Here is a 14,935-nt window from a genome sequence, read left to right as displayed (position 1 = left end):
TGGTGAGAGCCCCAAGCCTGCAGAGATCTCCTCCCTGCTTTCCCTCAAATTATTCTTACCAGGCAGTAAAGAAAGCTGAGAAGTCATCAGCCATCAATGAAAAATCGTTTTGTTATTTTTCCCCTCTTCCTTCAACAAGAGATCAAGAAGCTCACTTACCCTTCTGTTCACTTTCAAATCCTACAACAACGCCTCGTGCCCCGTTCACCAGCCCTTGAGACACATCCAGATTCTTTGCTAGCATCACCTACAGAGAAAAAGAAAAATCCTTCAGTGCACTGGGTTTACAGCCTGTTCAGCCACCTGCAGCTAAACTTCTTTCCAGGAAGCACAAGCACATCAGGCTGATATGGCCACAATCTCCTATCCTGCTTATTGCAGGACAGAGCACCATCTCCAACTGAAATGATTTCACAGCCTTTCCTTCCTAGGATTCCTGTAGGGTACGCAAATGTCCTTATATAATAAGGAAAAACACCTCCTCGTGAGATGGTGAACAAAGAGAATTTACTTTAAAATCAGCGCTTCTTTGACAAATAAGATTACCTATGTCGGCGCATGCTCCCCTGGGCTCCTCTGCCCCGCACGTATCCTGTGCCTTGGACACGCCTCCCACAACTCAACTGTTCGTGTTTGGCATTCCCTTAAAGCCTTAGAGCAGAACAATTAGCACAGCAGATTCATTTTATACAGTTTATGAAATGTATGTTCAGTTAGAATATCCAAGTTTACTAGATTTTGGACCAGATGCTATATTTTCAAAGCACTATGGCTTGGAGGAGCTGGAGCATGAGGAATCTTTCTGTTCTGTTCCAGAGAGGCAAAGTCAGGTCCTGGAATATATTCTGGGGCCCCTTCTCTGCCTCATAAGGACCTTTGCAGCACGGAAAACATTTGTCTTAATGCTGCGCCCCATCATTGCATGGATGAACATGCTATTTAGTCTAGATTGGTGTTTGCTGCCTTTTCTGGCAAGGTGACTGCTTGACTGCGATGAGGAAAAGCCATTATGTAAACCACTACTATTTGGTATTTCAAGGGAAGATAAGTAAGTTTTAATTGTTTGGGTAAGCACAGTGTTATTACTTTACAGCGCTACAGCTTAGCTGTTCTACACATAGTAATGAAAAATATAGAAGATACAGATATAATGTGACTTTTGAGCCTGTAGGAGCCTGTAGGCAGTCTGTGTTTGCCAGGAAGCACTGACAGCTCTGCTGACTGCATGCACTGCTGTGCATATGTGCAGTGTACAGAGGAATAGTCTTCTTTGTAGTCATTTTGCTTATTGCCTTCTGATGTCCTGCTGTCCTGCAGTGGTGCCTCTCAGTAACAGGCTGATTCCTGCCAGCCTAGAGTTCAACTGGAAGTATAGGCATACACACACAAGGTTTATTTTTAATAGACTTTACTGAGTATATTTGTCCACTTCATCTCTTATTACAGCAACAATTTTAATTCTTGTAAAAAATCCAGTCTGGCAGTTCCAGAGACATTTTCTGTCTGTCCAATAGGCTGTAATTACAGAGCTACCCCAATTTAGACCACCTGAACTGTGCAAGCCCCCTTTCATGGGGCTGTGAATCCCAGTAAGGCAGTTTCTATCTTTCATTACTCCTTTATCTGCTTTTCCTTTGTTTTCTCTTTTCCACCTTTGGTGTAACAGGCTAAAAAAAAAATTAAGTAAACCACAGGAGTACATTAAAGACAAAAAAAGAATGCGTTGCATATTCTATTTTCTGTCCTCATTATATTGCGTCCTTTCAGAAGAATGAAATGAAGTAATGAGTCTGCCCATCTCTCATTGTGCCTGGCGCACTCATTTCTATGAATCAAAGCATAGACAAATAGTTTTGCATTGTCTGCTCATCTGTCCATTGTCTGCTCATAAATCCACCCCTCCTTACTGCCCTTGGGGCTGTTCACATTCATACTGAAAGTTCACAATTTCCGTGTCAGTTTAGAGAATAATACATGGTGAACGTGGCCATGTAGCCAAGTGATTACCAGCTGGTTTGTTATGTTTGCTTTCAGGAATGCCCTGAAACTAAAAATATGTGGTCACCTGTATCCTCACAGTACTATTATTTCAGGTTAAATGTGTGGTCCCAGCATACCAGTAAACAGGCCTATATATCCCTGGAAAAGATGCTGGCAAGTTGGTAGGCCTGAGTCCAAATAGATCAGGCATCAATGGTTAGGTTTAATATAGTTTTAACTGTCAGTTATTCAACTATAATTTTAAACTATTAATATAGTTGTATTTAACAGGCTCTTATATAATTTTGTCATCACTGTTTAAACATGGACAATTCAGGCAGTTATATCCTCAGTGTTACTAACTATATGGAGCATATTGAAAATTACATGCCAATTTGTGCTGCTACCAATATACCAGTTACATTTAAAAAAGCACGGGACAAGTAATGCATATGCTTTTTTATTTCCAGCAAGCTGAGATTATAAATTAATCAATTTTTTGCATCCATTTTGCATGCAAGAACACTTGAGCATTTCAGTTTACCAGTATGGAATGTCTATTATGAAACTGTCCATCTAGTATTTGTTTCATAAAAGTTTTCAGACTCTTATCATCAGTAAATAACAGCCACAGCTGTGAACAGACAAGTTGGGTTTAGACCTGGTGATCAACAAAGAGGAAAAAAAAAAAGTTTAAAAAATATGTATTGATTGAAAAATAGTACATTAAAAAAAATCAGTCGCTATCATTTCATGAACAGAATACAAGGCTGAAACAGTCACAAAAATCATTACTCAATCAGTTTTGTAATAGGAGGAAAATGTATACACAGTAACTACTGTAACAGAGGGTATCTCAGCAGCTGTTATTATGTGGTCTGTACCCTGAGAACATCAAAGGTTGGATGGCACTGGTAATGAACAGTATGGCCAACTCAAAGTCCCTCAGTTAATATGCACAAACCATAGAAAATGGGTGCAGTCTGACAAAGGTGTTTCCATCCCTGGAGGGGTTCAGGCCCCACTCAGCTATTCAAGATTGTGAATTTTTCATGGAAAAGCATCTCATCCTGCATCACGGGCAAGGGGCAGTGAGGTAGATGCAGCCTTTTTGAGCCTCTTGATGAGGAACTAGAGCAAGAAATGTCAACCACAGTGACCAGGTTTGTGTTTCTTTACTTCTTTACTTTTATCAGAATGCTAGAAAAGCTTTTTGATCTTTATGGACTGCCTTTGCCTCCTCTGCCAGCCACTGCTTTATCCTCTGACTATCCTTTCCCACTGAGAGTACAGCAGTATCAAGGTCAACTACTCTGCTTCGAAGCAAGCAAATGCTCCTTTGAAACAACTGGCTGCTGTCACAGTGTCAGGGCAACCAATCGTGTTTCAAAAATACATCAAGTCTCCAGAGATCTTAAGGAGAAATTAAACTCCTTTTTCCATTGCACTTTATTTAGAACAGAGCTAGATGCTGTTTACTTGGATTTATAGCTGTGCTCAAACCACAAAAAAAAATTACAATGAATGAACAATTTAGGAAAAAATTTTCACAAATCTTTAGGTCTCATTTTGTCAGTAATGTTCTCTTAAAGGTGACAAATGTTTATTTTGTTATGGCTGGAAATGAAGCTCGTTCACACATCTGTTGGATAAGATTTCGAAAGCCAAAAGACATTAAAGGCTCTATAATCCCTCTTTTAACAGGACAGCAACACTTACCCATCTCTCACTGGCTCTGCCTGAACGCTTTAAGGTGAAGGTGGACAGACATCTTGATAAAAAGTGTATTTATTACCAGATAGTAATTCAATATAGTTAGCTAAAACTAATTGCAACATCTGGTCAAAAATTAAAAAATTATTTCAGTAAGGAAAGTGTGGATTTCTTCCAAAATATTTCAAAATTAGATTTTTCAGCTTTTAATTTTTAACTGGCACTTTTCTTTTTAAATGGATTTCTTTTCTCCTTTATTTATACAAAACCAAACCAATCCCCCATCCATGAAACTCAGGTTTTTTAGTTTGCATTGGACAACTTGTTTCGTTAACAGCTTCCTTGTTTCCTTTAACAACTTAACCAAAACAAGGTTTTTCCAAGCCCAACTACTACTTCTCCACCCATTGTAAAACTAAAATACATCCATAATAGCCACCTTGCTTGGACTGTAATTGAGTTGTTTCCCCTTCAGTTTACATTTTGGCCAAAGCACTGAAAACTTCTCACATTTGCCAAGCTCTATTCAAACACAAAGGATATGGCTGAGTGCTCTGGAAACCTCTTTAGGGCTTTGGGAGATGAGAAGTGCTCCACTACATTTGTTTATACAAGATGTAATAGAGTTGGTGGACAACACATTTCAGTACCCCATATGTCTGGGATACTCAAGGATGTTCTCCAGGCAGTTGCTTAATCTGCTTGTGGCTTTTAGAGTATGAGAGACTTTTTTTTAATCAGGTTTTCATGTATTAGGATTGAAGTATCAGAGCTAGACAAGATGGAGATTTGTTCCATGCTGAACTCTTTCAAAACTCTGATCCACATTTCTGAGATGATAAGCTGATGCAGCAGAAATATTCCACGTATTGGCAGCTTCAAATTCCATCTCACAGGAAGAGGCAGATCACATCAGTATGCACTTTTAGATCTGTTACAGCAATATCAGCAGTCCTTGATTTCTCAAAAATGGTGTCATTTGTGCAGATAGAGCAAGCTGTCACAATCTGACAGGTTTAGACTGTTTCACAGGGGACAGCCAAGGCACAGACAGCGATTGATTCATTTCTCGTCACTCGAGCTCTGCACCTCGCTCACTGCGGAGCCAAGCTAGGTTAATGCAAAATTAAAAGTTACCACCTTTCTGCAATCGTTATTCAGAAGCTGTAAATACAGAGCAAACCCTTTTTATTGTTAGAGTTTGCATTTTTAAGTGCATTACCATTTTACTGCCAATAAAAAAAAAAAAAAAATTATTGAGGTAAAAAGTCTAAAAAATCCTGTGCTCCTTTATTCCAAAACAATCCTACATGTTGCAATCATGCCATGTACTGAGCTGGTTCAGGATAAGCACAAGCAAATACTCAATATAGTTTTGCCCCTCAGTGATTAATTACCCCTCTGCACTGCCATCCAGGAGAACGATGCTCTGGGATTTTGTCTGCTAATATAGATTTAAAAATTCCAACACAACTTAACACTTGCAATAATGATTTTCATCCACATTTTTGCTGCTTTTAGATATTGCTAAATCATCAGAGGAAAAATAAAAGTCAATAAAAAAATCAATAATGGCAAATATACATGCACACTCGTGCACATGTACCACTCCTTTGTGTGTGTGCACAGCACAATGCACACCTGTGTTACTAGAGTTGCCCAGAACATCTATTATCATTTCAGTTTTGGCACATGGGTAAGTAATGTCCAGGATTTTGCAAATTCAAAACTAATGGATCACAGCCTTTTCAAATAACCTTTGAGAAACATATCCTAAAGGTTTTCTTTAAATGATTTTTCTACTGTGTAGGAAGTGGTGGAGGTTTGAATGGCTCTGTTTGGTTCCTTCCCCATCTGCAATGAGCCTGGTTTTAATTGTGACTTGTGCCTCCCTATGGCTTTGGGGTCTGCTTTTGATTTTTAGTGCGCCTTGTGTCAGACAGCACAGAGGAAAGTACAGGAGATCTCCTGAGAAACTGAAAGAAATAGGCCTAGCTGGAACAACTTCTAGTGTTTAATTTTATGAATAAAATTAATAGACTGGTACTGCTAAAGATGCTTTCACTCCAGCATATAATACAGTAAGCAACTGTCAGTTCCTTTCTCTAGTATGAAGAGAGAAGTTCAGAAGTGTCTTGTACTTACATTTACAAATCTCAGAAATTCAAAACCAAAGCATTTGAAGACCAATGAAGAAAAACCCCACACTTCTTTAAAAACAACCCCCCAAATTAATGCTTTCCAAATGTACGGTTTCCAAATGTACGGTTTCCAACCTTTTGCCCACATGGAAAACCATTGTGTCTAACCACGAGACTTATCGAATGAGAAGAGAACAACAAAAGGAATAATTATTGTGTCAGAGCTCAGCTCTGCAGTGCCACCCCTGAGAATTGAAGTCTGTTTGTCCTCTGACCTAGAACTGCTCTGCAATACACTCATCTCTCACGGGAACACTCTTGGTTTCCAGCTGTCTGGGCTTGGGCACTTGGAGTCGGATTGGCACTACTTGCTGAGTGCCACCAGCTGCAGCTGAGATCAATTATAGCTGTGTTTTAAAGGCTAGGATGTCTTTAAAAAAAAAGAAAAGGAAGAAAAAAAAGGAAGAAAAGTCTCTACATTTCAGTCTAGAAACCCCAGACTGGGTGACATTTCCTAAAAGTTGAGAATTTTAGATTTGACCTTTACGGGCTTCAGTTCCCCCGATGTAAAACAGCAATGTCAGCTGCTACTTTGAGAAGTGTTACAGGAAGGTAAGTTTTCATCTATATCCATAAAAGCTTTAGAAAACATATTGAAAGCACAAGAGAAATGCAGTGAGTAAGTGAAGCTTTATTCGATGCAGCACTTGGACAGTTATTAAAAGTCAGTTTTCAAGGCCACACACTGTATGTGAAGAGTGGAAAAAATATTGTATAAGTACCCATAGGATGACATGAGAGCAGGTGGAAAAGGTAACAAGTCACAATATATCAATGACCAGAGACAGTGCAAGCAAGGAGTTGACCTGAAGGTTCATGTGCCTCCTTAATTTTGAGCTTTCTCATCTAAATGTTGGCCTTTTCATAAAACATTCTTAAAAGTGCTTTTCTCTTTTGCTTTAAATATTAAAAAAAAACTATTTCAGTGAAGCTGATCAAAACAGAACAACATGAGAGTAAAAATCTGACATTTTGCATGTCAGGGAAATCCAGCTACTGTGAACATGATTAATCACCAATTACTGTGGAAATGATGTGTCTGAAATTGAGTTCTCTCTATTAGGGAAAAAAATGCTTGTGTCATTAGAAACAATAAACAGAGGACCAAATCAATCAGTGGCCAGTTGGAGGCACTTCCAACAGTTAAAACTGGAGTTTTAACCTTTGATGCCAACAGTTAAACCTATGATGTTTCTTCAGAAGAAAATTCTTTAGACTATGGTCAGAGATTCTGTAAATGAGCATTAATGAGATTCCGCAGCTGATTCTTGGTTACACTGGCAGGGCAGGAAGATGAAGTGACAGTGAAATACTGGATGTGTCCCACTCCTTCCTGCCTTTCGCTCAAGGGAACACTCAGCATATCATGAGATATGGTTTCCTCTGCAGGTCAGACTATTTGCAGCCCAAGTACATTTTCAATTTCTGTGCTGAATAACAGTTACAGCAGTGACTTTCACCCAAACCTATGGCAAGCACACACCCTAAAGCAGTCACACAATAGTACCTGGTGCCCTTCCTGCTTGAATGGTTTTAACATTTCATTTCTCCCAGCAAAAATTTACTGAAGATGTACCCCAGCATGTTTGTAGCCCCCAAATGTTTATAAAGCTCTTATGGAGATGTCTCCTGATCTCCCACCTACTGTTATTGACTATGCATCAGATATAGTCTTTTCTTTTAGTAGGACCATCTGGAAAGGAATGACAAACCCCATCACACATCTGATATTTAATCAAACATAAAATACAGTAGTAATACAGCTGCATTTCTACTGTGGCAGGGTGGTGTCACCCTGTCCTTGCAACAGCTACAACTTTTCAACTTCATATCAGTGTCTCTTTGAATTCAGTGAAACCCAACCTGCACACGAGTTCGCCATTGCATACTGAGCCAACACAGCTCTGTGAGGGAAAAAGCATAAATTCTCTTACCTTGTCCCAGTAGATCTAAGGCTTCTATCCTCCTTCAGAAACAGAGTTGGAGTTGAAGGTGGGCAGTGAGGGTAAAAAACCTGAAGACACTGGAAAGGCAGAAGTGGGTCTGAAGAAAGCAAAAATCATAGATGAAATATACATATGAAAACCAAAGATCAGTTGCTTTGCAGCCTGGATATATTTAATCTGCCTATCAGGAGATACAATAAATGCAGAATTTCATTGCACCTCATTTGCAGGCCCACTCTTCCTAACACAAAAGCACTTCAAAAGCAACTCATATATCCTGAAAGGCTGAAACTTGATGGCTTCTGGCCAAGAAAAAGGTACCTAAATGTCATATGATTTATTATTTTGAAGGAGTGGATTTTGCCTGCCACATTCTTCACATTAAATAATGTTCAGCGTTGTTCATTCCAGTGAATGTTTTCACAGCACATGGAAACATTACACAATACCTGACTAAGGAATGACAGCAACTGAGACTTAATTATTTCATAAGACACAATGACTTAACATCATTGTCTTGTTTTCAAACCAGAGAACTGACTGAAGCAACTCCTGACTGGACACAGATTTCACTCCTACCAGTCTGCCTGGCCAGTGTAAATAGTCAGAAATTAGTGGGCACAGCTGAAGGTTAAACCCTTGCTCTCCCACCACCACGGGCTCTGCAGTGTGCTTTGTGGAGGCCACCCCCAAATCTCCCCACTGCCCAGTGTGAGAAGAGGCATGAAGCAGGACAGTTCTTAACCCACGTTGTGCAGGGCAGCTCTCTTCCACTTTCTCAGGATATATTTTTAAACAGCGCCTTTTGCCAAAACTGTCATTTGCTGATGATTTTTTTCCCCAGTGAACTAGCTTAGTGCAGATGAAAGCAGACTGTCCTTCAAAAGTGTCTACTTTGGTGGGTGTTAGGTTATATTCTCTTTCAGCGAGATACAAACACTTGAGTTTAATGTCTTAAGGTATCTGGGTTTGTCTTCTGGATCTGCACTGACTTCTTCCTCTTGCACAGCACAGATTCTGCTGGGCTTTCCAACTCTGCTTCTGCTGAGAAGCTAAGCTGCCTAACCACAAACTGCAGAAATTTTTAGCTACAGACCCACCACTCTATTGAACAAATCTCACTGGAAAAGCAGGTCTATGTAGGTTTCTGTGTTGTCCTTCCTTCTAAATCAATTCCTGTCCATATCCTGGGGTTCAAGAATCCATTTGTTACCCTTATTGCAGTGGGCAATATCTGCTTCCAAACACTTCTCATCCAACAGACCTTACAATATCATCTATTTTATTAATTCATTCTTCCAATTATACAGGATGCTAAATGTCCAAATCACGAGACAGTAACTTCTCCCCTCTGAACCAGTTGCATTCTGGCTCAAAACTGTCCTATTCCTAAGTTATCAATTCTATCAATTAGTTATTTTCTAGTGAAGTAACTATTTTCTTCTTTTTTGTTTTTTTCCCCCCAAACACTGTAATGTTGGTTTGACTACTTCAGAGATCTCTGTGGTCTCCATGGTCACTGTTTCATTCCAGCCAACTGGCACCAGAACAAATTAACACAACTGCTGCCATATAGGCCATAAAGTAGTCCTTGCTTTCTCTAGCATTTTGTCACTCCAAAATTTGTGTCAAGCTTTGGCCAAAGTTTCAGAGTTCTGGGATTTTATTTTACTCTGGAAGAAAATTAAGCCATTTTGGAGGATTATTTTCTTTATGTCATGGAATAATTTGCACCAGAAACTTGAACTGCAAGACTGGCAATTGACCAAAGTGTATGAAGAGGCTGGTCCAGGTAGCTGGCCTGTAACACCAAGTCCTGTTCTAGTTCTCCAGAAAGCACACAAATTGGTCTGCAATATTTTACTTCAGCTGAATTCCCTTCCGTGCCCTGCTCTGACAGCTATTTGAAAAGGAGCCTTGCTGTGATGGTGTCAGATTTTCAGTACCACACCCCCCATACCCATATTTCAATTATCATGTTCCACGGGACATCAGCAGCGAACAAGTTTAAGCAGCTTTTCCCAGCCCAGTTCTGTGGGTGCACACAGGCACAGGCAGTGATGACATCTCATTCATTCACACTGTTGTTGTGTGCGACGAGAAACAAAGCTCAAGGGGACTCAACATGGGAAGTGAATGTTTCAAATGGAATCTGTACCTCTCAGAAAACCTGAAAACTCTTGATATAAAAACAGCTCTGACAGAGCAGAGCCATATTGCTATTATATTCAGTGTTAAAATCTGACTGCTACTGGCACATTATGATTTACCATTTAAATCGACTGTTCTCGGAAACCTCTTCCTTTCTCATCTGTCTCACTTTTTCACTGAATTGCACTCCTTTCCATTGTCAAAATGCTTTTGGAACACATTCTTCTAAACAACAGGATGAGGGGACATTCAAGCTGTGTCTGATACCAAGTTTCTTCCCGCAGTAATTGTACTCATATTAACTTGTTCTTATTTGCAAAATATATCAATTTCTGATCCAGTCTGATGTCCTCATCATAAATTAAGTCTGACTTTTAAAGTGACATCTTTTGTCACAGAACACTTTGTACATGGTACACGCAGTGTTCCCTTTGAAATGAAAAGGAACATGATTAAAAAGATGACAATTATTTTCCATTGCAACACTTTTGAGTCACAGCCAAAAGTTTGCATTCGCAAATAAACCTTCAGTGCCCACCTTCCCTTCTCTGAGCTAGCTTTCATTTTCCTTCTTATACCATGATCACAGACTCTCAGGATGTAAACTCACATGGTTGTTCAGTAGGAAAAGACAGTGATGTGTCCTGGTGCACAGGGACTCAGTCTGAAATCCCAAAGCACCAGCAGAGCTCTTGCAAGTAGCTCTTCTCAGATCTAGACCAGAAGTTTTTGGCTGAAAATTGCAGTATTCAGTCCCAAGTTTTTCGTTCTCAGTTTCTATTATTTTGATCAAAAAAAGAAGCAGGCAATTCTGAAGTCCCAACCAACATATATTCTTTATATCCCTATAAAGAATATGAAGTCATTTTGCGTTAGAGTTGTCGGGAAGATAAAAGATAAGCACAGATTAAGTCACAGCCTAAAAAAGCACTGCCAAGTGCTGCCTAGGCTCTGGGTACTCGCTGAACTTCACCTTGTTATGGTATCACCTGAGCAATGATAAGTAGTATACAATAGAATTACAGTGAAAGTCAGTCTCTAATTCACTGCAGAAGGCTCAGTATTAGAGAAGGAATTAGCTCTCCTTTGAGTTAAGGAGACCAAATGCAATTCTTAACTTCCAAGGACCTATTTTAAAATATGTACCCATATGTATTTGCAAGCCCAAGTCATGGCCCTCCTTCAAATCCTTCCTGAAATTCCCATCCTACAACCACCCCTGAACCTCCACCCAACCAGAAAACCACCCTGGCTAAGCAGCAGCCTGTCCTGACAGAAGCAATGCTCCTGCTATCCCATTTAGCCCCATTTGCCTTAGATCATGGGATCTTCAGGCACAGGGGATGTTTTCTGTTATGTATTTACAGCGTGACCAACTCAATGACTGCAGTTCCTCTGCATCATCCATCTGAACATTTTTGTTTTCTTTTCCCTTTTGTTTTCAGCTTGTTGTTTGTTAGATCCATTATACAAAATGCTTCAAATAAGCCCCAAAACAATGCTCCCTTCAGTGCATGACTTTGTTTCCTTATTTAAATGGCTCACTGTTCTTCATAGGAATAGCATTTCTTGTAAGAGAAAGGAGGAGGGTGAAATCCACATTTACACCTCCATTCCAGAGGGACTCTGTACTCCTTTACCAACTGTTTGCTAATGTCCTCATAGCAGCCTCTCTGTCAGACCTGTTATCTGGCCTAAGGAGACAATGGAGTAATATGTGTCTGCTCTGGTCATCACCACATGTGACCAATTCCTATCACTCGCAGATCACTCACTGTCCTCCCTCCACCCATCTCCTCCCCAGGAGCAGGGCCCCTGCAGGCAATCAGGACCAGAGATGGGCAGCAGTGATGTGAACAAATCCTTCTTTCCAGCACTCGTTCCCCTGAGCTTTACTGCTCCCTCTGAGTAGCAGTAGTAGTACTTCTCTCTGGAAGTAGCAGATTGATCTGCAAAAACTGAATCAACACCTCAAGGAACAGTCCACATCCAAACCTATTTATGATTAGTTATTCGAAGAACCATCTACCCTTTTCTACATGCTTCATCCCTGTCAACAGTGAAAGGTGAGTCACCATTGACCCTTCCAGCCACAGGGATTACCTTTTCCATTGCATATTGAGGGGAATCATAACTTTCTAGGTTCGGATATTAATTTGTCACCATGCTCTCCAGTAGACTCCCAATACTGCAGACTTGGACCAGTTTTTGTCCATCTTTGTGCAATTTTTACAAGTTCTTAGAAAAAGGACTAAGCTAAGAAAGATACACTCATTGGAAAGTCCTCCCATAAAAGAGAAATGAATATATGAGCAAGTCCACAGAAAATAACACTGGCAGTTGTAATAACTGTGCAATCATCAGTTCTGAGGCTGGCAACCACTCTCCAATAAGCAAAGCAAACGTGATGTTTGATTGCATTAACAAAAAGAATAGAATTTAAAGCCACAAATAACTGGATGTAAAAAAAAAATTGCATAGATTTCTGAGAAACTGTGTCAAACAGTTCAGTTATTTTCTTGTGACTAATAAAAGTAATACAGAAAGGAACGAGAGGTAGAGCACTGTCATAATTCCATGGGGGTAAGAGAAAGGAAGTACTTAGCTAATTTAATAATGCAGTTCTAAAATATCTGTGTCTGGGTCTGCAAAGGGATTACCAGGCTCATAGTGACAGGAAAGCAAGAAATTAGTAGGACATTTGAAAGGGGGGAGGGAGCGACATCTTCCTTCCACAGAAATGTTTTTTTGGCTCTGTGTGGAGCCACATCCTAAACCAAATTATTATTTGTGACACTCAGCAGAAAACATTTCGCATACAAACCATTTTGCTGAGTTAAATGTGCCAAAATGTGGTGCACTGATTGTATTTGTAGTTACAGCCAAAGTGATGCCCTGGAAACTCAATGCCAATTTAATATGTGTATTTAAAGAAGAAAAAAAAGCAGTTATTTTGAGGTTGTTGTTACATTTACATGATGCACATGTTTTAAGCCCATGTTCTACACTTGGCCTACTTGCTTGTCAGAGGAGACCAACAGCAGAAAACTCACAAGAAACTATGAACTTCAAGGAACTGGTGCTATGGGTTTTAATAAGTTACAGCAAGAAGACATTCTCCCTTGGGACTAAAGCAGCAATTTGAGCACAAAAGCAGCAGTGTGAGCACAAAGCAGAGCAAATCCATTTCCACATTGCCAAGTGTCATCACACCTGCAACTCAATGGGATGGAAAATATTTGCTCAGGGACTCAATGGCCAAGATAAGACAAGACAAGACAAGACAAGACTAGCACCCTTTTCCTTCCCTTAAAGTCATGGAACTTGTTGTCACTTATCAGAAAGCAAAACACGCAGGGATGATGTAGGTGCATGCCAGCATTAAAAACAAGGTCATCTGGGAACTAAAATTTCTGAGACATCCAGGGTAGATGCCTTTAGTTCATGTAAGTAAAGACTTCACTCAGAACAACAGGCAGATATACAGAAGATTAAACCCCCCATAATGATGCAGACTCTTTTCTTCGTTCCATTTTGCTGTTCATAAGAATCATTTTATATTGCTTACTCAGAAAACAGTTGAGAAATTATGTGTAATAAATATTTCCCTAAATTGAGCTGGCAGAATCTATTTCTTCTTTTAAAATATATTGTTCTCAGTTTACTTATTACTCTGTGCTGGGACTTGACTCTTAAAGAGAAATATTGCTTGAGGGACCACTCCTCATTTAAACAAATGCTATTAAGGTGGAGTGTGAAGATAGCATGGAAACTACCGAAAGGCTTCCCTGGCTGCACTGAATCAAAGCTAATGGCTTGAGATAAAGTAAGTGGAGTTGTTCTTCTGTTTTTTGTCAGTATTAATATTTTCAGCTACAGCTCCTCACTAGACTCTCTCTGCTTCTATACCCTCTTGTTTTGGGCCAGAAATTCTAGAAGGCTTCTCTTACGCATATCTTACACTTTTATTCCTTGCATTTTGCTGTTGCTTCCAGCCTATCTCAACTGCCTGGCATTTACTGAGCTTGGAGTAGGGCTCACATGACATTCAATTTTTCATCTGAATGCTTGTTAATCACAAAGAAGCACCCGGCCAATTGCAAGCACAATTTACTTGGAATGTGTGGTCTGGTAAACTAATTAGGGCAGCATGGAGTGCTAATGCCCTACTTCACAGAGGGTAATAACATAAGGAATGAAGAGCTTTCAGGAGCTTTTGCTGTTGAACTACAAATTATTTCCTGACCTTTAAATACATTTTTTTGCCTTGCAATAAGCATGGTTTCCATCTCTGTAGCCCTCATCTCTCTCTTGAATACATCCTAGAGTTAAGTATTTTCATGACTCTTTCCCACTCCCTTTAACTAGAAAAATCTCTTCAGAGCTTCTTACCTGAAAGCGTTAGGTGGTCTTTTCGGTTCTTTCTGAATAAATAATTTCTCAGAGACCACAGAAACTTTCTCCCGTATATTATAGTGCTCCAACCATTTCCAATAACACAATTAGATCTGGGTGAAAGTTTTTCAAAAAAAGCAGTAAAACCATTAGAGAGTGCAGTTTTAGAGGCATCAAAATACTCATAAATTCAATTCCAGTTTAAGGAACAGATTCTGCCAAATTGAAAGCAAGGAGGCACTTTTAGAAAAGCCTGAGCACTAACTTTTGTTATGTGTTGGGCACCAAAGTCACCCAGCTTGGCAGACACCACAAAGCATTTGCCTTTGACTGGCAGGTCTTGACTCTTGGCAGGAAAGGAGGGAGAGAACAGAGAAGATAAACCACAGATGGATAATGTTCAGAAAACATCTACGATGTGGTTGAAGAAACAGCAGCTTCACCTAGACAAGTGTGGGATGAGGACAACCCAGGAAAGTCTAAGAAATGTTGGAAAAGAGAAGTGTGGAGAGAGAGGGTGTTTTCTGTTTTCCCCTTAGATAAATTAAG

At 39.8% G+C, this 14,935-nt stretch overlaps 1 long non-coding RNA gene across 1 annotated transcript in view; it reads right to left on the bottom strand.

The window, feature by feature from the left end:
* Nucleotides 1-495, bottom strand: part of LOC113949319 — a 9,588-nt gene extending 9,093 nt beyond the window's left edge. Inside the window, exons 1-2 of the long non-coding RNA XR_003528415.1 lie at nt 479-495; nt 160-247 (exon numbers count right to left, since the gene is read on the bottom strand). This is a non-coding gene — a long non-coding RNA (uncharacterized LOC113949319). The remainder of the gene's footprint in view (nt 1-159; nt 248-478) is intronic.
* Between the last annotated feature and the right edge of the window lie 14,440 nt (nt 496-14,935).

The sequence above is a fragment of the Corapipo altera genome, unplaced genomic scaffold (genome assembly GCF_003945725.1).
Source record: "Corapipo altera isolate COAL_440 unplaced genomic scaffold, ASM394572v1 113, whole genome shotgun sequence".
NCBI classification, from domain to species: Eukaryota; Metazoa; Chordata; class Aves; order Passeriformes; family Pipridae; genus Corapipo; species Corapipo altera.
The sequence above is the reverse complement of the archived record's forward strand: the minus strand, read 5'-3'. Positions and strand labels throughout refer to the sequence as shown.